Source organism: Oncorhynchus masou, unplaced genomic scaffold (genome assembly GCF_036934945.1).
Source record: "Oncorhynchus masou masou isolate Uvic2021 unplaced genomic scaffold, UVic_Omas_1.1 unplaced_scaffold_1588, whole genome shotgun sequence".
In the NCBI taxonomy this organism is placed as follows: domain Eukaryota; kingdom Metazoa; phylum Chordata; class Actinopteri; order Salmoniformes; family Salmonidae; genus Oncorhynchus; species Oncorhynchus masou.
In genome coordinates this window covers 50,177-73,702 of record NW_027005956.1, presented here as the reverse complement: position 1 = coordinate 73,702, position 23,526 = coordinate 50,177, and the positions used below count along the sequence as shown (strand labels likewise).

At 45.0% G+C, this 23,526-nt stretch overlaps 1 pseudogene; it reads left to right on the top strand.

Annotated features, from left to right (window-relative positions):
• Window positions 1-13,194: 13,194 nt before the first annotated feature.
• Window positions 13,195-23,526, top strand: part of LOC135531438 (trinucleotide repeat-containing gene 18 protein-like) — a 52,629-nt pseudogene continuing 42,297 nt past the window's right edge.

The following is a 23,526-nucleotide window of genomic DNA, read 5'->3' as shown; positions in this document are numbered from 1 at the left end:
AGGACAGGACTCTGCAGTAACAGGTTGACGGCCTGGGAGGACAGGACACTCTGCAGTAACAGGTTGACGGCCTGGGAGGACAGGACTCTCTGCTGACGGCCTGGGAGGACAGGACTCTCTGCAGTAACAGGCTGACGGCCTGGGAGGACAGGGCTCTGCAGTAACAGGTTGACGGCCTGGGAGGACAGGGCTCTCTGCTGACGGCCTGGGAGGACAGGGCTCTCTGCTGACGGCCTGGGAGGACAGGACTCTCTGCTGACGGCCTGGGAGGACAGGACTCTCTGCAGTAACAGGCTGACGGCCTGGGAGGACAAGGCTCTCTGCTGACGGCCTGGGAGGACAGGGCTCTCTGCTGACGGCCTGGGAGGACAGGACTCTCTGCTGACGGCCTGGGAGGACAGGACTCTCTGCAGTAACAGGCTGACGGCCTGGGAGGACAGGGCTCTCTGCTGACGGCCTGGGAGGACAGGACTCTCTACTGACGGCCTGGGAGGACAGGACTCTCTGCAGTAACAGGCTGACGGCCTGGGAGGACAGGACTCTCTGCTGACAGCCTGGGAGGACAGGACTCTCTACTGACGGCCTGGGAGGACAGGACTCTCTGCTGACGGCCTGGGAGGACAGGACTCTCTGCAGTAACAGGCTGACGGCCTGGGAGGACAGGGCTCTCTGCTGATGGCCTGGGAGGACAGGACTCTCTGCTGACGGCCTGGGAGGACAGGACTCTCTGCTGACGGCCTGGGAGGACAAGGCTCTCTGCTGACGGCCTGGGAGGACAGGGCTCTCTGCTGACGGCCTGGGAGGACAGGACTCTCTGCTGACGGCCTGGGAGGACAGGACTCTCTGCAGTAACAGGCTGACGGCCTGGGAGGACAGGGCTCTCTGCTGATGGCCTGGGAGGACAGGACTCTCTGCTGACAGCCTGGGAGGACAGGACTCTCTACTGACGGCCTGGGAGGACAGGACTCTCTGCTGACGGTCTGGGAGGACAGGACTCTCTGCTGACGGCCATCATAACATCTATTTTATTTCTGCGGTGCAGTTGATAACCATGGCGATGAATGGTAAGAAGCCAACCTTACCGAAGCACACGTTCATATCTCTCTGTATTGGCCGATGCCTACTATCCATCCTCTACTGTCTTCACTGCCTCAGCAGAGAATACATTCTATTCTAACAACCTATTTTATTTTTTATTTAACTCGACAAGTCAGTTAAGAACAAATTCTTATTTACAATGACGGTCTAGGAACAGTGGGTTAACTGCCTTGTTCGGGGGCAGAACTACGGCCTACCGGGGAACAGTGGGTTAACTGCCTTGTTCGGGGGCAGAACTACGGCCTACCGGGGAACAGTGGGTTAACTGCCTTGTTCGGGGGCAGAACTACGGCCTACCGGGGAACAGTGGGTTAACTGCCTTGTTCGGGGGCAGAACGTCGGCCTACCGGGGAACAGTGGGTTAACTGCCTTGTTCGGGGGCAGAACTACGGCCTACCGGGGAACAGTGGGTTAACTGCCTTGTTCAGGGGCAGAACGACAGAATCTTACCATATAAAGACAGGGATGCGTTCTAGCAACCTTTCGGTTACTGGACCAACGCTCTAACCACTAGGCTGCCTGTCTCTCTCACACTGGGTACTTCTGATCCCCCCCAGCAACACGGCATCTGGTTACTGGTCCAACGCTCTAACCACTAGTATGAGCGCAGAAGATGATTTGGGCCCAGTGGGAGTTATATTTTTTGAAGAAAATGGATCCCTACCTTTGGCTGACCCATTTGTGGCTGGGTAGAAAATAAGTTGGGTACTGTTAAATCTGTGACGCTCAACGTGGACAAGCGATGATTCCTTTTGTGTTTCTTCCGTCCAGAGGGAGCGAGCACTTCGCGTCACGTGAACAAGGACAAGACCTGTGACTTGCCTTGCTCTCCGGAGCAGGGCGCCTTTTAAAGAAGTGATTACTTACTGGGGTTGCGTTAAGTGTTGAAGTGGAGCGTATTAAATAGAAGATTCCCTGTGTCCCTGTGATTTGCTATTTCTGTGTTTGGCCTGGTATGGTTCTCAATCAGAGGCAGCTGTCAATCGTTGTCCCTAATTGAAAACCATATTTAGTCCAACCCTCTAACCACTAGACTACCTGCTGGTTACTAGTCCAACCCTCTAACCACTACTAGACTACCTGCTGGTTACTAGTCCAACCCTCTAACCATACTCTCTTCTCTGTATATATCAATGAGGTCCCTCTTGCTGCTGGTGAGTCTCTGATCCACCTCTACGCAGACGACACCATTCTGTATACTTCTGGCCCTTCTTTGGACACTGTGTTAACAACCCTCCAGGCAAGCTTCAATGCCATTCAACTCTCCTTCCGTGGCCTCCAATTGCTCTTAAATACAAGTAAAACTAAATGCATGCTCTTCAACCGATCGCTACCTGCACCTGCCCGCCTGTCCAACATCGCTACTCTGGACGGCTCTGACTTAGAATACGTGGACAACTACAAATACTTAGGTGTCTGGTTAGACTGTAAACTCTCCTTTCAGACCCATATCAAACATCTCCAATCCAAAGTTAAATCTAGAATTGGCTTCCTATTTCGCAACAAAGCATCCTTCTCTCATGCTGCCAAACATACCCTTGTAAAACTGACCATCCTACCAATCCTCGACTTCGGCGATGTCATTTACAAAATAGCCTCCAATACCCTACTCAACAAATTGGATGCAGTCTATCACAGTGCAATCCGTTTTGTCACCAAAGCCGTTGGCTGGCCCTCGCTTCATACTCGTCGCCAAACCCACTGGCTCCATGTCATCTACAAGACCCTGCTAGGTAAAGTCCCCCCTTATCTCATCTCGCTGGTCACCATAGCATCTCCCACCTGTAGCACACGCTCCAGCTCTCTAGTCACCCCCAAAACCAATTCTTTCTTTGGCCGCCTCTCCTTCCAGTTCTCTGCTGCCAATGACTGGAACAAACTACAAAAATCTCTGAAACTGGAAACACTTATCTCCCTCATTAGCTTTAAGCACCAACTGTCAGAGCAGCTCACAGATTACTGCACCTGTACATAGCCCACCTATAATTTAGCCCAAACAACTACCTCTTTCCCTACTGTATTTAATTAATTAATTAATTTATTTTGCTCCATTGCACCCCATTATTTTTATTTCTACTTTGCACATTCTTCCACTGCAAATCTACCATTCCAGTGTTTTACTTGCTATTTTGTATTTACATTGCCACCATGGCCTTTTTTTGCCTTTACCTCCCTTATCTCACCTCATTTGCTCACATCGTATATAGACTTGTTTATACTGTATTATTGACTGTATATTTGTTTTACTCCATGTGTAACTCTGTGTCATTGTATGTGTCGAACTGCTTTGCTTTATCTTGGCCAGGTCGCAATTGTAAATGAGAGCTTGTTCTCAACTTGCCTACCTGGTGAAATAAAGGTGAAATAAATAAATAAATAAAAATATTTAGGGAGCCTGTTGTCATTTGTGTTTCGTGGGTGATTGTTTCCTGTTGGATGTTTGTGTCATATTTCAGGACTGTTTCGGTTTTTCGTTTGTATCATTCACTTTCGTATTCTTTAGTGTTCAGTTTTAATAAACTAAAATGGACACATACCACGCTGCACATTGGTCCGATCTCTCCGACTCCTCCTCAGAAGAGGACGAAAACCCTCACTAAAGCGCATACAAGCAACTGGTACTTTGAAAAGAGACTGGATTTGAGTGATAAAATTTCCCATCAACCCCTGTCTTTGACAAACTATAGGCTAAAATATCCCTGTTTAAAAAAACAAAATCAAATCAGTGAAACGTGCAACAGTAGACTCTTCTTCGTGTAATCTATTTCTGACTATTGTACAGACTGAGAAGATATGATCTGTAGATGTCACGATGACCCCAGGTAGAGTAGCTGCTACATGTTAATGGACCCCAGGTAGAGTAGCTACATACTCAGTAGTTAATGGACCCCAGGTAGAGTAGCTACATACTCAGTAGTTAATGGACCCCAGGTAGAGTAGCTGCTACATGTTAATGGACCCCAGGTAGAGTAGCTACATACTCAGTAGTTAATGGACCCCAGGTAGAGTAGCTGCTACATGTTAATGGACCCCAGGTAGAGTAGCTGCTACATGTTAATGGACCCCAGGTAGAGTAGCTGTTACATGTTAATGGACCCCAGGTAGAGTAGCTACATACTCAGTAGTTAATGGACCCCAGGTAGAGTAGCTGCTACATGTTAATGGACCCCAGGTAGAGTAGCTGCTACATGTTAATGGACCCCAGGTAGAGTAGCTGTTACATGTTCAGTAGTTAATGGACCCCAGGAAGAGTAGCTGCTACATGTTCAGTAGTTAATGGACCCCAGGTAGAGTAGCTGCTACATGTTCAGTAGTTAATGGATCCCAGGTAGAGTAGCTACATATTCAGTAGTTAATGGACCCCAGGTAGAGTAGCTGCTACATACTCAGTAGTTAATGGACCCCAGGTAGAGTAGCTGCTACATGTTAATGGACCCCAGGTAGAGTAGCTACATACTCAGTAGTTAATGGACCCCAGGTAGAGTAGCTACATATTCAGTAGTTAATGGACCCCAGGTAGAGTAGCTACATGTTCAGTAGTTAATGGACCCCAGGTAGAGTAGCTACATACTCAGTAGTTAATGGACCCCAGGTAGAGTAGCTGCTACATACTCAGTAGTTAATGGACCCCAGGTAGAGTAGCTGCTACATGTTCAGGAGTTAATGGACCCCAGGTAGAGTAGCTACATACTCAGTAGTTAATGGACCCCAGGTAGAGTAGCTGCTACATGTTCAGTAGTTAATGGACCCCAGGTAGAGTAGCTACATACTCAGTAGTTAATGGACCCCAGGTAGAGTAGCTACATACTCAGTAGTTAATGGACCCCAGGTAGAGTAGCTACATGTTCAGTAGTTAATGGTCCCCAGGTAGAGTAGCTGCTACATGTTCAGTAGTTACTGGACCCCAGGTAGAGTAGCTACATATTCAGTAGTTAATGGACCCCAGGTAGAGTAGCTGCTACATGTTAATGGACCCCAGGTAGAGTAGCTACATGTTCAGTAGTTAATGGACCCCAGGTAGAGTAGCTACATGTTCAGTAGTTAATGGACCCCAGGTAGAGTAGCTACATGTTCAGTAGTTAATGGACCCCAGGTAGAGTAGCTACATATTCAGTAGTTAATGGACCCCAGGTAGAGTAGCTGCTACATACTCAGTAGTTAATGGACCCCAGGTAGAGTAGCTGCTACATATTCAGTAGTTAATGGACCCCAGGTAGAGTAGCTACATATTCAGTAGTTAATGGACCCCAGGTAGAGTAGCTACATATTCAGTAGTTAATGGACCCCAGGTAGAGTAGCTACATACTCAGTAGTTAATGGACCCCAGGTAGAGTAGCTGCTACACACTCAGTAGTTAATGGACCCCAGGTAGAGTAGCTACATACTCAGTAGTTAATGGACCCCAGGTAGAGTAGCTGCTACATGTTAATGGACCCCAGGTAGAGTAGCTACATATTCAGTAGTTAATGGACCCCAGGTAGAGTAGCTACATACTCAGTAGTTAATGGACCCCAGGTAGAGTAGCTACATATTCAGTAGTTAATGGACCCCAGGTAGAGTAGCTACATATTCAGTAGTTAATGGACCCCAGGTAGAGTAGCTACATACTCAGTAGTTAATGGACCCCAGGTAGAGTAGCTACATGTTCAGTAGTTAATGGACCCCAGGTAGAGTAGCTGCTACATGTTAATGGACCCCAGGTAGAGTAGCTGCTACATGTTAATGGACCCCAGGTAGAGTAGCTGCTACATATTCAGTAGTTAATGGACCCCAGGTAGAGTAGCTGCTACATGTTCAGTAGTTAATGGACCCCAGGTAGAGTAGCTACATGTTCAGTAGTTAATGGACCCCAGGTAGAGTAGCTACATACTCAGTAGTTAATGGACCCCAGGTAGAGTAGCTACATACTCAGTAGTTAATGGACCCCAGGTAGAGTAGCTGCTACATATTCAGTAGTTAATGGACCCCAGGTAGAGTAGCTACATATTCAGTAGTTAATGGACCCCAGGTAGAGTAGCTGCTACATGTTCAGTAGTTAATGGACCCCAGGTAGAGTAGCTGCTACATGTTCAGTAGTTAATGGACCCCAGGTAGAGTAGCTGCTACATGTTCAGTAGTTAATGGACCCCAGGTAGAGTAGCTGCTACATGTTCAGTAGTTAATGGACCCCAGGTAGAGTAGCTACATACTCAGTAGTTAATGGACCCCAGGTAGAGTAGCTACATGTTCAGTAGTTAATGGACCCCAGGTAGAGTAGCTGCTACATGTTCAATAGTTAATGGTCCCCAGGTAGAGTAGCTGCTACATACTCAGTAGTTAATGGACCCCAGGTAGTGTAGCTGCTACATGTTCAGTAGTTAATGGACCCCAGGTAGAGTAGCTACATGTTAATGGACCCCAGGTAGAGTAGCTACATACTCAGTAGTTAATGGACCCCAGGTAGAGTAGCTACATACTCAGTAGTTAATGGACCCCAGGTAGAGTAGCTACATGTTCAGTAGTTAATGGACCCCAGGTAGTGTAGCTGCTACATGTTCAGTAGTTAATGGACCCCAGGTAGAGTAGCTACATGTTAATGGACCCCAGGTAGAGTAGCTACATACTCAGTAGTTAATGGACCCCAGGTAGAGTAGCTACATATTCAGTAGTTAATGGACCCCAGGTAGAGTAGCTACATATTCAGTAGTTAATGGACCCCAGGTAGAGTAGCTACATACTCAGTAGTTAATGGACCCCAGGTAGAGTAGCTACATACTCAGTAGTTAATGGACCCCAGGTAGAGTAGCTACATGTTCAGTAGTTAATGGACCCCAGGTAGAGTAGCTACATACTCAGTAGTTAATGGACCCCAGGTAGAGTAGCTGCTACATATTCAGTAGTTAATGGACCCCAGGTAGAGTAGCTACATACTCAGTAGTTAATGGACCCCAGGTAGAGTAGCTACATGTTCAGTAGTTAATGGACCCCAGGTAGAGTAGCTACATACTCAGTAGTTAATGGACCCCAGGTAGAGTAGCTACATGTTCAGTAGTTAATGGACCCCAGGTAGAGTAGCTACATACTCAGTAGTTAATGGACCCCAGGTAGAGTAGCTGCTACATATTCAGTAGTTAATGGACCCCAGGTAGAGTAGCTACATACTCAGTAGTTAATGGACCCCAGGTAGAGTAGCTACATACTCAGTAGTTAATGGACCCCAGGTAGAGTAGCTGCTACATATTCAGTAGTTAATGGACCCCAGGTAGAGTAGCTACATACTCAGTAGTTAATGGACCCCAGGTAGAGTAGCTACATATTCAGTAGTTAATGGACCCCAGGTAGAGTAGCTACATACTCAGTAGTTAATGGACCCCAGGTAGAGTAGCTGCTACATGTTAATGGACCCCAGGTAGAGTAGCTACATGTTCAGTAGTTAATGGACCCCAGGTAGAGTAGCTGCTACATGTTAATGGACCCCAGGTAGAGTAGCTACATGTTCAGTAGTTAATGGACCCCAGGTAGAGTAGCTGCTACATGTTAATGGACCCCAGGTAGAGTAGCTACATATTCAGTAGTTAATGGACCCCAGGTAGAGTAGCTGCTACATATTCAGTAGTTAATGGACCCCAGGTAGAGTAGCTACATACTCAGTAGTTAATGGACCCCAGGTAGAGTAGCTACATATTCAGTAGTTAATGGACCCCAGGTAGAGTAGCTACATATTCAGTAGTTAATGGACCCCAGGTAGAGTAGCTGCTACATGTTCAGTAGTTAATGGACCCCAGGTAGAGTAGCTGCTGCATATTCAGTAGTTAATGGACCCCAGGTAGAGTAGCTACATATTCAGTAGTTAATGGACCCCAGGTAGAGTAGCTGCTACATGTTCAGTAGTTAATGGACCCCAGGTAGAGTAGCTACATGTTCAGTAGTTAATGGACCCCAGGTAGAGTAGCTGCTACATGTTCAGTAGTTAATGGACCCCAGGTAGAGTAGCTGCTACATACTCAGTAGTTAATGGACCCCAGGTAGAGTAGCTGCTACATACTCAGTAGTTAATGGACCCCAGGTAGAGTAGCTGCTACATACTCAGTAGTTAATGGACCCCAGGTAGAGTAGCTGCTACATGTTCAGTAGTTAATGGACCCCAGGTAGAGTAGCTACATATTCAGTAGTTAATGGACCCCAGGTAGAGTAGCTGCTACATGTTCAGTAGTTAATGGACCCCAGGTAGAGTAGCTACATACTCAGTAGTTAATGGACCCCAGGTAGAGTAGCTGCTACATACTCAGTAGTTAATGGACCCCAGGTAGAGTAGCTGCTACATACTCAGTAGTTAATGGACCCCAGGTAGAGTAGCTGCTACATGTTCAGTAGTTAATGGACCCCAGGTAGAGTAGCTACATATTCAGTAGTTAATGGATCCCAGGTAGAGTAGCTACATACTCAGTAGTTAATGGACCCCAGGTAGAGTAGCTGCTACATACTCAGTAGTTAATGGACCCCAGGTAGAGTAGCTACATATTCAGTAGTTAATGGACCCCAGGTAGAGTAGCTACATATTCAGTAGTTAATGGACCCCAGGTAGAGTAGCTGCTACATGTTCAGTAGTTAATGGACCCCAGGTAGAGTAGCTACATACTCAGTAGTTAATGGACCCCTAGTAGAGTAGCTGCTACATGTTAATGGACCCCAGGTAGAGTAGCTGCTACATGTTAATGGACCCCAGGTAGAGTAGCTACATGTTCAGTAGTTAATGGACCCCAGGTAGAGTAGCTACATACTCAGTAGTTAATGGACCCCAGGTAGAGTAGCTACATACTCAGTAGTTAATGGACCCCAGGTAGAGTAGCTGCTACATACTCAGTAGTTAATGGACCCCAGGTAGAGTAGCTGCTACATGTTCAGTAGTTAATGGACCCCAGGTAGAGTAGCTACATGTTCAGTAGTTAATGGACCCCAGGTAGAGTAGCTGCTACATGTTCAGTAGTTAATGGACCCCAGGTAGAGTAGCTACATATTCAGTAGTTAATGGACCCCAGGTAGAGTAGCTGCTACATACTCAGTAGTTAATGGACCCCAGGTAGAGTAGCTGCTACATGTTCAGTAGTTAATGGACCCCAGGTAGAGTAGCTGCTACATGTTCAGTAGTTAATGGACCCCAGGTAGAGTAGCTACATACTCAGTAGTTAATGGACCCCAGGTAGAGTAGCTGCTACATACTCAGTAGTTAATGGACCCCAGGTAGAGTAGCTGCTACATACTCAGTAGTTAATGGACCCCAGGTAGAGTAGCTGCTACATGTTCAGTAGTTAATGGACCCCAGGTAGAGTAGCTACATATTCAGTAGTTAATGGATCCCAGGTAGAGTAGCTACATACTCAGTAGTTAATGGACCCCAGGTAGAGTAGCTGCTACATACTCAGTAGTTAATGGACCCCAGGTAGAGTAGCTACATATTCAGTAGTTAATGGACCCCAGGTAGAGTAGCTACATATTCAGTAGTTAATGGACCCCAGGTAGAGTAGCTGCTACATGTTCAGTAGTTAATGGACCCCAGGTAGAGTAGCTACATACTCAGTAGTTAATGGACCCCTAGTAGAGTAGCTGCTACATGTTAATGGACCCCAGGTAGAGTAGCTGCTACATGTTAATGGACCCCAGGTAGAGTAGCTACATGTTCAGTAGTTAATGGACCCCAGGTAGAGTAGCTACATACTCAGTAGTTAATGGACCCCAGGTAGAGTAGCTACATACTCAGTAGTTAATGGACCCCAGGTAGAGTAGCTGCTACATACTCAGTAGTTAATGGACCCCAGGTAGAGTAGCTGCTACATGTTCAGTAGTTAATGGACCCCAGGTAGAGTAGCTACATGTTCAGTAGTTAATGGACCCCAGGTAGAGTAGCTGCTACATGTTCAGTAGTTAATGGACCCCAGGTAGAGTAGCTACATATTCAGTAGTTAATGGACCCCAGGTAGAGTAGCTGCTACATACTCAGTAGTTAATGGACCCCAGGTAGAGTAGCTACATGTTCAGTAGTTAATGGACCCCAGGTAGAGTAGCTGCTACATGTTCAGTAGTTAATGGACCCCAGGTAGAGTAGCTACATATTCAGTAGTTAATGGACCCCAGGTAGAGTAGCTGCTACATACTCAGTAGTTAATGGACCCCAGGTAGAGTAGCTGCTACATGTTCAGTAGTTAATGGACCCCAGGTAGAGTAGCTGCTACATGTTCAGTAGTTAATGGACCCCAGGTAGAGTAGCTACATACTCAGTAGTTAATGGACCCCAGGTAGAGTAGCTGCTACATACTCAGTAGTTAATGGACCCCAGGTAGAGTAGCTGCTACATACTCAGTAGTTAATGGACCCCAGGTAGAGTAGCTACATATTCAGTAGTTAATGGACCCCAGGTAGAGTAGCTACATATTCAGTAGTTAATGGACCCCAGGTAGAGTAGCTGCTACATGTTCAGTAGTTAATGGACCCCAGGTAGAGTAGCTACATACTCAGTAGTTAATGGACCCCTAGTAGAGTAGCTGCTACATGTTAATGGACCCCAGGTAGAGTAGCTGCTACATGTTAATGGACCCCAGGTAGAGTAGCTACATGTTCAGTAGTTAATGGACCCCAGGTAGAGTAGCTACATACTCAGTAGTTAATGGACCCCAGGTAGAGTAGCTACATACTCAGTAGTTAATGGACCCCAGGTAGAGTAGCTGCTACATACTCAGTAGTTAATGGACCCCAGGTAGAGTAGCTGCTACATGTTCAGTAGTTAATGGACCCCAGGTAGAGTAGCTACATGTTCAGTAGTTAATGGACCCCAGGTAGAGTAGCTGCTACATGTTCAGTAGTTAATGGACCCCAGGTATTGTAGCTACATATTCAGTAGTTAATGGACCCCAGGTAGAGTAGCTGCTACATACTCAGTAGTTAATGGACCCCAGGTAGAGTAGCTGCTACATGTTCAGTAGTTAATGGACCCCAGGTAGAGTAGCTACATGTTCAGTAGTTAATGGACCCCAGGTAGAGTAGCTGCTACATGTTCAGTAGTTAATGGTCCCCAGGTAGAGTAGCTGCTACATGTTAATGGACCCCAGGAAGTGTAGCTGCTACATGTTCAATAGTTAATGAGGATCCTTCTAAATGACCTCTCCTCCTCCTTTTACATTCTATAGGCCTCTGTCTCAGTGGGAACAGTCCTCCTTGCTGATGCCTGACAGGTCTTACAACGCCTGGAAAGGTATTTTAACTAGCATCGTTACCCATCGCTCCACAAAAGCCGCGGCCCTTGCAGAGCAAGGGGATCTACTACTTCAAGGTCTCAGAGCAAGGGGAACTACTACTTCAAGGTCTCAGAGCAAGGGGATCTTCTACTTCAAGGTCTCAGAGCAAGGGGATCTACTACTTCAAGGTCTCAGAGCAAGTGACGTCACCGATTGAAACGCTATTTAGCGCGCACCGCTAACTAAGCTAGCCGTTTCACATCCGTTACACTCACCCCTCTTTTGACCTCCTCCTTTTCCGCAGCAACCAGTGATCCGGGTCACGGCACCAATGTAACAGTATAACTTTAAACCGTCCCCTCGCCCATACCCGGGCACGAACCAGGGACCCTCTTCACACATCAACAACAGTCACCCACGAAGCATCGTTACCCATCGCTCCACAAAAGCCGCGGCCCTTGCAGAGCAAGGGGATCTACTACTTCAAGATCTCAGAGCAAGTGACGTCACCGATTGAAACGCTATTTAGCGCTAACTAGCTAGCTATTTCACATCCGTTACACAAGCGCAACCATTGGTTAATGTAGATATGTCATCCAACTCTGGTCCTGTGGTCCAATAGGAATTAAAGGTAACTCTGGTCCTGTTATCCAATATTAATTAAAGGTAACTCTGGTCCTGTTGTCCAATATTAATTAAAGGTAACTCTGGTTCTGTGGTCCAATATTAATTAAAGGTAACTCTGGTCCTGTGGTCCAATATTAATTAAAGGTAACTCTGGTCCTGTTGTCCAATATTAATTAAAGGTAACTCTGGTCCTGTGGTCCAATATTAATTAAAGGTAACTCTGGTCCTGTGGTCCAATATTAATTAAAGGTAACTCTGGTCCTGTGGTCCAATATTAATTAAAGGTAACTCTGGTCCTGTGGTCCAATATTAATTAAAGGTAACTCTGGTCCTGTGGTCCAATATTAATTAAAGGTAACTCTGGTCCTGTGGTCCAATATTAATTAAAGGTAACTCTGGTCCTGTGGTCCAATATTAATTAAAGGTAACTCTGGTCCTGTGGTCCAATATTAATTAAAGGTAACTCTGGTCCTGTGGTCCAATAGGAATTAAAGGTAACTCTGGTCCTGTGGTCCAATATTAATTAAAGGTAACTCTGGTCCTGTGGTCCAATAGGAATTAAAGGTTACTCTGGTCCTGCGGTCCAATATTAATTAAAGGTAACTGTCCTTAGAATCTAATCTATAAGAATTTTTTTTATCTGCAACTCGGTTGAGTCTGAGTGGGTAGAGACCTGTGGATGGGATTAGGGCTGTGAGAGATGGGTTATGGGTTATTTAGAATGTTGAGAGGGTTTGATTTAACAGGTTGTGTTTTATGCCACACGTGATAAACATACAGCCTACACCCCGCCCCTTGCATATAGGTGCCATTACAGACCATAATGCATCACGGTCATACAGCTGTTCCATTTTAACACCCATAACACTGCTTGTAACGCCAATACACACTATAACAGCATTTATTGCGTTTAACGGGCCAGAGTCGCCCCCCCTCCTGCCTGACTGCAGAGCTGTGTGAGTCTCTGCTGCGGTCCTGAAGTCTCTCTACACAGACTTTTTCTATCAGCAAGGAACACCAGGGCCGCCTGGAAACCGACTCCCCCCCCAAAAAAATTCCCACTGGTTGTTTTTGAAGGCAGGGGCCATTTGAAACAGTCAGACTCCTTGGGCCATAATTGGTTTTTATAGAGCTGGCGCTGGACCCAAGTGTATACATCCGGGTGACTGACACCTCCCTCGGCCAATCAGAGAGTGAGTTGCGGAGGTCCTTGTAAAAACAATGCGCGTTTCATTGCGGAGGATTTTAATGGGCTGACGAGGGGCCTTGCCCCCCCCCCCCCCCCTTTAGGACGGCCCAGATGGACCACAGAACAGAACGGCCTGATAACAGTACAGAACCAAAGGAACGATTCAGACCAAAATACGGATTTTACTGGTTTCTAAACACGTTTCCTTCTCAAGTAAGAGGCTAACTTGTTCTCCGTACTGTCACTCTCGTCGCCTAATATCGCAAAACCTTGTTAAAAAAACTGTTTTAACATGTTTCTGCTTAAAGGTTAATCAGTAAAAAAAAAGGCGGGGGGTGGCTGTGTTATCGTTACTTTGAAACGTTGTTGTTGGATCTATTCGTTGTTAGATACAGGAGAACAACGGCGATTACTGCTTTAAAGTTTAGTTTCATAATAATGGACCTGAGAAAAGTTTGAAACGTGGCCGCCGGAGCCTCTCCCTGCGCCGCATGGCCTGCAGCACCGCACCCCTCCACTAACCGGGTGTCTCGGTGCCTCGGAATCAAATATTATCGCTTTTTTTATAGAAATATAAACCGTCCAGATAATGTGATTTAAAAAAATAATAATATTTGATCAGATCTGCTGCCTGCCACGACTCAAAAATCCGCGGTGTGACCAGGCAACTCGCCACTCTGCCAGGTTGAAGGTTAAATTCAACATTTTGCCCGTTGTTTACTAAAATAACTAATGAAAAAATATTATTTTAATTAGACTTTTAGCGTATATTTATTTTTACAACACTCAAATAGCGTTTTGTTAACCTGTACCTAAGCAGACTGTATGTACTCCACAACAAGAAGCAACTGTTTAGAAACCTGGGATTAATAACGGAGGGTTTTGACGAGTTGACCATTCAGGTTCTCTTTTCCAGCACGAAAAGTCCGTATTTTAATTGTTATGTTTTAATGTTTCAGATCGCCTACATAAGAGTCATTCAAGACTACCGTTTAGATAATTATTCTACATTTAAAAACAACGCGAGACTAGCCGAGTCTACTCGCTTGGCTGCATTTGGCATAAAACACACATTAAATGTTATTATCGGGCTGTTTAGTGTGTTGTAAACACACACCAACTAAACAGACTCGGCAGTAGGCTGCCGTCTAATCTTTATAGAAATAGTGTTTTCTTACATTTGAAACCGTTTCCGTGACCAACACACGGTCGCCGAGGAGTAGTGTGAACAGCCGTCTGGGTGTGAACGGGCTGGGTCAGATCCTCCAGGCGGCCTCGGGGATATCTTAACACTAACTGCGGATCAAGAGGCTCCAACACACCGCTTTAAACTCTTCTGATCAACGAGACGGGCTCTTCTGCAACCGTATTTATCTCTATTTGTTTTAATATATATTTGATGCGCCTGTGATATTTACGTTGTATTGGTTTCATATGGAGTCTTTGGTCCGTGGAGCTGGCTGGTTCAGGGCTGGCGGAACAACTCGGCCATCGAGGCTATTCTAGAAGGAATCCATATTATAGAAGGAATCCATTTGACGACGAGTGTTTTTGGCTGAGCGTTTTTTTTTTGGATCCTGATATACCTCCAGTCTGTTCCAACTAACCGCTCAGTCCCCTGCCCCGTCAACGGGAAGAGCGACGGCTTCACCGTCTGCCCGGGAGTCGCGGAAGAAACGCAGCTGGTCAACTAAACCTTTTCAATAATCATATTATTATTATTATTAGCACACAGTGGCTCATGTGAAGGGTCTCTACAACCGCTTAACCGTTATTCCCATTTGCGCGTTTATGGAAGATTGTAAATTAAGTTTTTAAAGTGTTTTTCCAAACTGCGTCATTACCCCTCTAATGGACCGAGCTCCGTAGATTCCGGTAGGCTCTTGGGTAAAAAAAACGACTGAAAATCCCCTTAAAAAAACCGTCTGTTACTCGTCTTATGATCTGACCTCGCCAGAGACAGACGTACGGTGTGATTGTATGTCAAGCGATTTGCTTGGTGTTTTTATAGGTCAGGATGTCGATGGGCACGGATCCACAGGGAGACCCACCGCCAGCCTAGCCTTGAGCGGCTCTTTGGGAACACTATCCCGGACACAGTGCTAGCTCCGGACGCTCCACTCTCCCCCCACACACTGGAGAATGGATGGCCGAGATTTCGGACCCCCTCGGTCTGTCCATGTTCCCCCTCCCCTGTTGGCCATGGAGACCCACCGACTCGGAGCTGCAGCAGCCAGGAGAATCCCTCCCTCGCCGGGACACTTGGGCACAGGGCACCCAGCAAACCTCCACGTCGGGAAATTCCTTCCAACGGTCATGAACCTCCATCCACATCACAGTAAGATCTATCGTTCTATCGTTCTACTTCACAGATATAAATATATATATATATATATATTAGGCTTTATGTAGGTTAATGTAGTAATGACACTTCACAGATATATAGGCTTTATGTAGGTATGACACTTCACAGATAAATAGGCTTTATGTAGGTATGAAACTTCACAGATATATAGGCTTTATGTAGGTATGAAACTTCACAGATATATAGGCTTTATGTAGGTATGACACTTCACAGATATATAGGCTTTATGTAGGTATGAAACTTCACAGATATATAGGCTTTATGTAGGTATGAAACTTCACAGATATATAGGCTTTATGTAAGTTAATGTAATGACACTTCACAGATATATAGGCTTTATGTAGTAATGACACTTCACAGATATATAGGCTTTATGTAAGTTAATGTAGTAATGACACTTCACAGATATATAGGCTTTATGTAAGTTAATGTAGTAATGACACTTCACAGAACAGTTGTGGGAACAAGCATATCAGGTAGGGGACAATAGAGGTGTCAAATCACTCACATCATATCTGTCACAAGCTTAAGTACCAGGTAATAACATGGTTATATACAGGGAGTACCAGGTAATAACATGGCTATATACAGGAAGTAACAGGTAATAACATGGCTATTTACAGGGAGGTAATAACATGGCTATATACAGGGAGTACCAGGTAATAACATGGTTATATATAGGGAGGTAATAACATGGCTATATACAGGGAGTACCAGGTAATAACATGGTTATATACAGGGAGTACCAGGTAATAACATGGTTATATACAGGGAGTACCAGGTAATAACATGGTTATATACAGGAAGTAACAGGTAATAACATGGCTATATACAGGAAGTACCAGGTAATAACATGGCTATATACAGGAAGTACCAGGTAATAACATGGCTATATACAGGAAGTACCAGGTAATAACATGGTTATATACAGGGAGTACCAGGTAATAACATGGCTATATACAGGGAGCACTAGGTAATAACATGGCTTTATACAGGAAGTACCAGGTAAAAACATGGCTATATACAGGGAGCACTAGGTAATAACATGGCTATATACAGGACGTACCAGGTAATAACATGGCTATATACAGGGAGCACTAGGTGATAACATGGCTATATACAGGAAGTACCAGGTGATAACATGGTTATATACAGGAAGTACCAGGTAATAACATGGCTATATACAGGACGTACCAGGTAATAACATGGCTATATACAGGAAGTACCAGGTAATAACATGGCTATATACAGGAAGTACCAGGTAATAACATGGCTATATACAGGGAGCACTAGGTAATAACATGGCTATATACAGGAAGTACCAGGTAATAACATGGCTATATACAGGACGTACCAGGTAATAACATGGCTATATACAGGAAGTACCAGGTAATAACATGGTTATATACAGGAAGTACCAGGTAATAACATGGCTATATACAGGACGTACCAGGTAATAACATGGCTATTTACAGGAAGTACCAGGTAATAACATGGCTATATACAGGACGTACCAGGTAATAACATGGCTATATACAGGAAGTACCAGGTAATAACATGGCTATATACAGGGAGTACCAGGTAACAACATGGCTATATACAGGGAGCACTAGGTAATAACATGGCTATATACAGGACGTACCAGGTAATAACATGGCTATATACAGGAAGTACCAGGTAATAACATAGCTATATACAGGGAGTACCAGGTAATAACATGGCTATATACAGGGAGTACCAGGTAATAACATGGCTATATACAGGGAGTACCAGGTAATAACATGGCTATATACAGGGAGTACCAGGTAATAACATGGCTATATACAGGGAGCACTAGGTAATAACATGGTTATATACAGGAAGTACCAGGTAATAACATGGCTATATACAGGGAGTACCAGGTAATAACATGGCTATATACAGGGAGTACCAGGTAATAACATGGCTATATACAGGGAGTACCAGGTAATAACATGGCTATATACAGGGAGCACTAGGTAATAACATGGTTATATACAGGAAGTACCAGGTAATAACATGGCTATATACAGGGAGTACCAGGTAATAACATGGCTATATACAGGGAGCACTAGGTAATAACATGGTTATATACAGGGAGTACCAGGTAATAACATGGCTATATACAGGGAGTACCAGGTAATAACATGGCTATTTACAGTGAGGTAATAACATGGCTATATACAGGGAGCACTAGGTAATAACATGGCTATATACAGGGAGTACCAGGTAATAACATGGTTATATACAGGGAGGTAATAACATGGTTATATACAGGGAGGTAATAACATGGTTATATACAGGGAGGTAATAACATGGCTATATACAGGGAGGTAATAACATGGCTATATACAGGGAGTACCAGGTAATAACATGGCTATATACAGGACGTATCAGGTAATAACATGGTTTCTCTCTAGGTTTCTTCCTAGGTTTTGGCCTTTCTAGGGAGTTTTTCCTAGCCACCGTGCTTCTACACCTGCATTGCTTGCTGTTTGGGGAGTTTTAGGCTGGGTTTCTGTACAGCACTTTGAGATATCGGCTGATGTAAGAAGGGCTTTATAAAATACATTTGATTTACAGAGATTACCGAGTGGATGTGCAGGGGTACGAGGTAATTGAGGTAGCTATAGGTAGGGGTAAAGTGACTAAGCAACAGGATAGATGATCAACAGTAGCAGCAGTGTGTGTGTGTAAAGGCCTCAGCATGCCTCAGTTCAGCTGGTGGCTCGCCAAAGTTGGCTCGGACAACCCAACGAGTGTCCTCTCGTATTCCCTTAAAAGACCTTCACTTGGGGAAAAACAAGAAGGGGGAAAAAAGCGCAATAGTACTGTTTGTCCTTCTTCAGACGCCGTAGCCAGTATGCACTTACTCAAAAATAGTATTGAGTTCCTCGAAGATAGCTGGATAGATCTGTGCGACGGGACAGCGTTGTGGATCGAATGTAAACAGTCTCTCTCCGCTGCTCAACGAGAATCGGCTGTGAAGCTGCCAACGCCTCCAACACGTTGATCCGTTAGAGCCAACATCAACCCCAGGATTCATACCGCCGGAGCAAGACAGAAACTCAACGAGATAATCAACTTCATCTCCCCTCTGCATTCAAGCAGCCCTTTTACAGTGGATTATTATCTATCTGTGGATAGGGGTCCGTTCTCTGAGTACTGTGGATAGGGGTCCGTTCTCTGAGTACTGTGGATAGGGGTCCATTCTCTGAGTACTAGACATGTTTCTAGCTGTGGATAGGGGTCTGTTCTCTGAGTACTGTGGATATGGGTCCGTTCTCTGAGTACTGTGGATAGGGGTCCATTCTCTGAGTACTGTGGATAGGGGTCCATTCTCTGAGTACTAGACATGTTTCTAGCTGTGGATAGGGGTCCATTCTCTGAGTACTGTGGATATGGGTCCATTCTCTGAGTACTAGACATGTTTGTAGTGTGGATAGGGGTCCATTCTCTGAGTACTGTGGATATGGGTCCGTTCTCTGAGTACTAGACATGTTTCTAGCTGTGGATATGGGTCCGTTCTCTGAGTACTAGACATGTTTCTAGTGTGGATAGGGGTCCATTCTCTGAGTACTAGACATGTTTCTAGCTGTGGATATGGGTCCGTTCTCTGAGTACTAGACATGTTTCTAGCTGTGGATAGGGGTCCATTCTCTGAGTACTAGACATGTTTCTAGCTGTGGATAGGGGTCCATTCTCTGAGTACTAGACATGTTTCTAGCTGTGGATATGGGTCCATTCTCTGAGTACTGTGGATAGGGGTCCAGTCAGTCGGTAGAGCATGGCGCTTGCAACGCCAAGCGTCGTGGGTTCGATTCCCGCTGGGACCACCCATATGTAAAAGTAGTGGCCCCAGCCGACTTGTAAGTCGCTTTGGACAAAAGCGTCTGCTAAATGGGATATATTATTATTATTATTCTCTGAGTACTAGACGTGTTTCTAGTGTGGATAGGGGTCCATTCTCTGAGTACTAGACATGTTTCTAGCTGTGGATATGGGTCCATTCTCTGAGTACTAGACATGTTTCTAGCTGTGGATAGGGGTCTGTTCTCTGAGTACTGTGGATAGGGGTCCGTTCTCTGGTTTAGAGGAATAGAGATTTCAGTTTCTGGGGAAAGTTATTGGGGGCCACGTTACAAACTTCGCCCCCTCTCACATCCATTTCCGCAAACAGTACCTGCTCTATATAAGCAAGCTAAAGTGGTCAATGAATTGGCCAATGCACCTTGTGTTGACCTCCAGGGTTACAGAGAGGTACCTAACAGTGACATCACATGACCCCGTAGTGGGGTGCACCTTGTGTTGGCCTTACTACAGATGAACTGACCTCCAGAGAGGTACCTAACAGTGACATCACATGACCCCGTAGTGGGGTGCACCCTGTGTTGGCCTTACTACAGATGAACTGACCTCCAGGGTTACAGAGAGGTACCTAACAGTGACATCACATGACCCCGTAGTGGGGTGCACCCTGTGTTGGCCTTACTACGGATGAACTGACCTCCAGCGTTACAGAGAGGTACCTAACAGTGACATCACATGACCCCGAAGCGGAAAATGAGACACACCGCGCTACAGACACCTCCCCTTTATGAGTAGTGTGCATTTAAAAAAACAAAAATAATCTCTGTGAGAAAATATTATAGCACAGGCCTGTACAATGTCTGAGCCACATATTGATTTCACATGCACACTGCACTTCATTTTAGTGTTGTTGATGAGTATAATCGTGTTTTTGTTTTGTTTTTCATTTAAGAAAATACCGTGTTGACATTCCTGATTGTACCTCTCAGCAGGCCTTAGATGAGTCATGATCACATGGAATCAGGGATGTACCAACTGATCACATGGAATCAGGGATGTACCAACTGATCACATGGAATCAGGGATGTACCAACTGATCACATGGAATCAGGGATGTACCAACTGATCACATGGAATCAGGGATGTACCAACTGATCACGTGGAATCAGGGATGTACCAACTGATCACATGGAATCTGGGATGTACCAACTGATCACGTGGAATCTGGGATGTACCAACTGATCACATGGAATCAGGGATGTACCAACTGATCACATGGAATCAGGGATGTACCAACTGATCACGTGGAATCAGGGATGTACCAACTGATCACATGGAATCTGGGATGTACCAACTGATCACGTGGAATCTGGGATGTACCAACTGATCACGTGGAATCAGGGATGTACCAACTGATCACGTGGAATCAGGGATGTACCAACTGATCACATGGAATCAGGGATGTACCAACTGATCACATGGAATCAGGGATGTACCAACTGATCACATGGAATCAGGGATGTACCAACGCTTTTGGATTTTCTTAAATAAACAACAAAATGCTACGGTATGATGCATGTTTTGGAGTATTTGTGTTCTGTACAGGCTTCCTTCTTTTCACTTCGTCAACGTTGTCAGTATTGCTTAGCGATTGCGGCATTATCAGTGTTGCGTAGCGACTGCGGCGTTGTCAGTGTTGCGTAGCGACCGACGCGTTGTATAAAATGAATCCCGCTTAAAAGGGAAAAAGGCCCTCTGATAACGTGGGTCATATTTATATAACCCTGGAGACCAGACCTCTGGTAACGCGGGTCATATTTATATAACCCTGGAGACCAGACCTCTGGTAACGTGGGTCATATTTATATAACCCTGGAGACCAGACCTCTGGTAATGTGGGTCATATTTATATAACCCTGGAGACCAGACCTCTGGTAACGTGGGTCATATTTATATAACCCTGGAGACCAGACCTCTGGTAACGTGGGTCATATTTATATAACCCTGGAGACCAGACCTCTGGTAACGTGGGTCATATTTATATAACCCTGGAGACCAGACCTCTGGTAACGTGGGTCATATTTATATAACCCTGGAGACCAGACCTCTGGTAACGTGGGTCATATTTATATAACCCTGGAGACCAGACCTCTGGTAACGTGGGTCATATTTATATAACCCTGGAGACCAGACCTCTGGTAACGTGGGTCATATTTATATAACCCTGGAGACCAGACCTCTGGTAACGTGGGTCATATTTATATAACCCTGGAGACCAGACCTCTGGTAACGTGGGTCATATTTATATAACCCTGGAGACCAGACCTCTGGTAACGTGGGTCATATTTTATATAACCCTGGAGACCAGACCTCTGGTAACGTGGGTCATATTTTATATAACCCTGGAGACCAGACCTCTGGTAACGTGGGTCATATTTTATATAACCCTGGAGACCAGACCTCTGGTAACGTGGGTCATATTTTATATAACCCTGGAGACCAGACCTCTGGTAACGTGGGTCATATTTTATATAACCCTGGAGACCAGACCTCTGGTAACGTGGGTCATATTTTATATAACCCTGGAGACCAGACCTCTGGTAACGTGGGTCATATTTTATATAACCCTGGAGACCAGACCTCTGGTAACGTGGGTCATATTTTATATAACCCTGGAGACCAGACCTCTGGTAACGTGGGTCATATTTTATATAACCCTGGAGACCAGACCTCTGGTAACGTGGGTCATATTTTATATAACCCTGGAGACCAGACCTCTGGTAACGTGGGTCATATTTATATAACCCTGGAGACCAGACCTCTGGTAACGTGGGTCATATTTATATAACCCTGGAGACCAGACCTCTGGTAACGTGGGTCATATTTATATAACCCTGGAGACCAGACCTCTGGTAACGTGGGTCATATTTATATAACCCTGGAGACCAGACCTCTGGTAACGTGGGTCATATTTATATAACCCTGGAGACCAGACCTCTGGTAACGTGGGTCATATTTTTTATAACCCTGGAGACCAGACCTCTGGTAACGTGGGTCATATTTTTTATAACCCTGGAGACCAGACCTCAGGTAACGTGGGTCATATTTGTATCAACATAAAGTCAACTCAGACTGGTCTGTGCTCTTGGTTATAACAGATGATACATTGTATCAACATTGGAGCAGTGAGCAAAGCCAGCAATGTAACGAATGTAGAAATCGAACAACCGATGACTCATCAGGGTCTGGTGTCTGCCTCCCTACTCGCCAACGCTGACGGAAGAATAGATGTTTATGAAGAGGGGGACGGAGAGACGCGAGTGACTGAAGGCTGGTAGTGGATGTGAGCGCGTGGATTACAGCTGCGGCACGTGATCTGCGCATGAAAGCGAAGAGGGACGTTGGACCTGCGCGTGCGTTCATGAGACAAGTGGCAGTTGGGTTTAAATTCAACAGGATTTCAACAGCGGGTTTATTATTGATCGGTAAGGAGCGTCGTAGGAAACCGGTACTACGGTGTTCTGAAATGTTGGTATCACGATGTTTTGGTGTTACCGTGCAATAAATACTACTGTGCATGTGACTACATTAAAAAAAAGCGTATTGTTGTTTTGGACTATTCTCAAAGAGAACATTAGACCTTTTAAAAATATATATTTTTATGTGACCTCTTTTAGATTAGTCTTATTTCCAGTTTTAATGCAAGATATGAATTTGCCACAATGTTTGTTCTTCAAATTATGTATTTCATAAAAACTAAAATGTAAGTAAATAGCCCACATGAACTTTGAAAAATGTATTCAAGGTTTTGTTTTTCCAGGTTTCAGGGTTTTCACTCTCAAACGCATGTTGTTTTAATAGAAAATCCAATATTGCTTTTCTTCTAAGTCCACAAGATGCTTAAACCACACCAGGAGACCACTACTGAGGTTTGGGGGAAATCTGAGACATTTGGATCTTTGGGTGAAGTTACCCTTTAATTCAAGTGAGAACCGAGCAAGAGCTTGTTGTTGTTTAGTACCTAGCAAGAGGCTGTTTTTGTTTAGTACCTAGCAAGAGGCTGTTGTTGTTTAGTACCCAGCAAGAGGCTGTTGTTGTTTAGCACCTAGCAAGAGGCTGTTGTTTAGTACCTAGCAAGAGGCTGTTGTTGTTTAGTACCCAGCAAGAGGCTGTTGTTGTTTAGTACCTAGCAAGAGGCTGTTGTTGTTTAG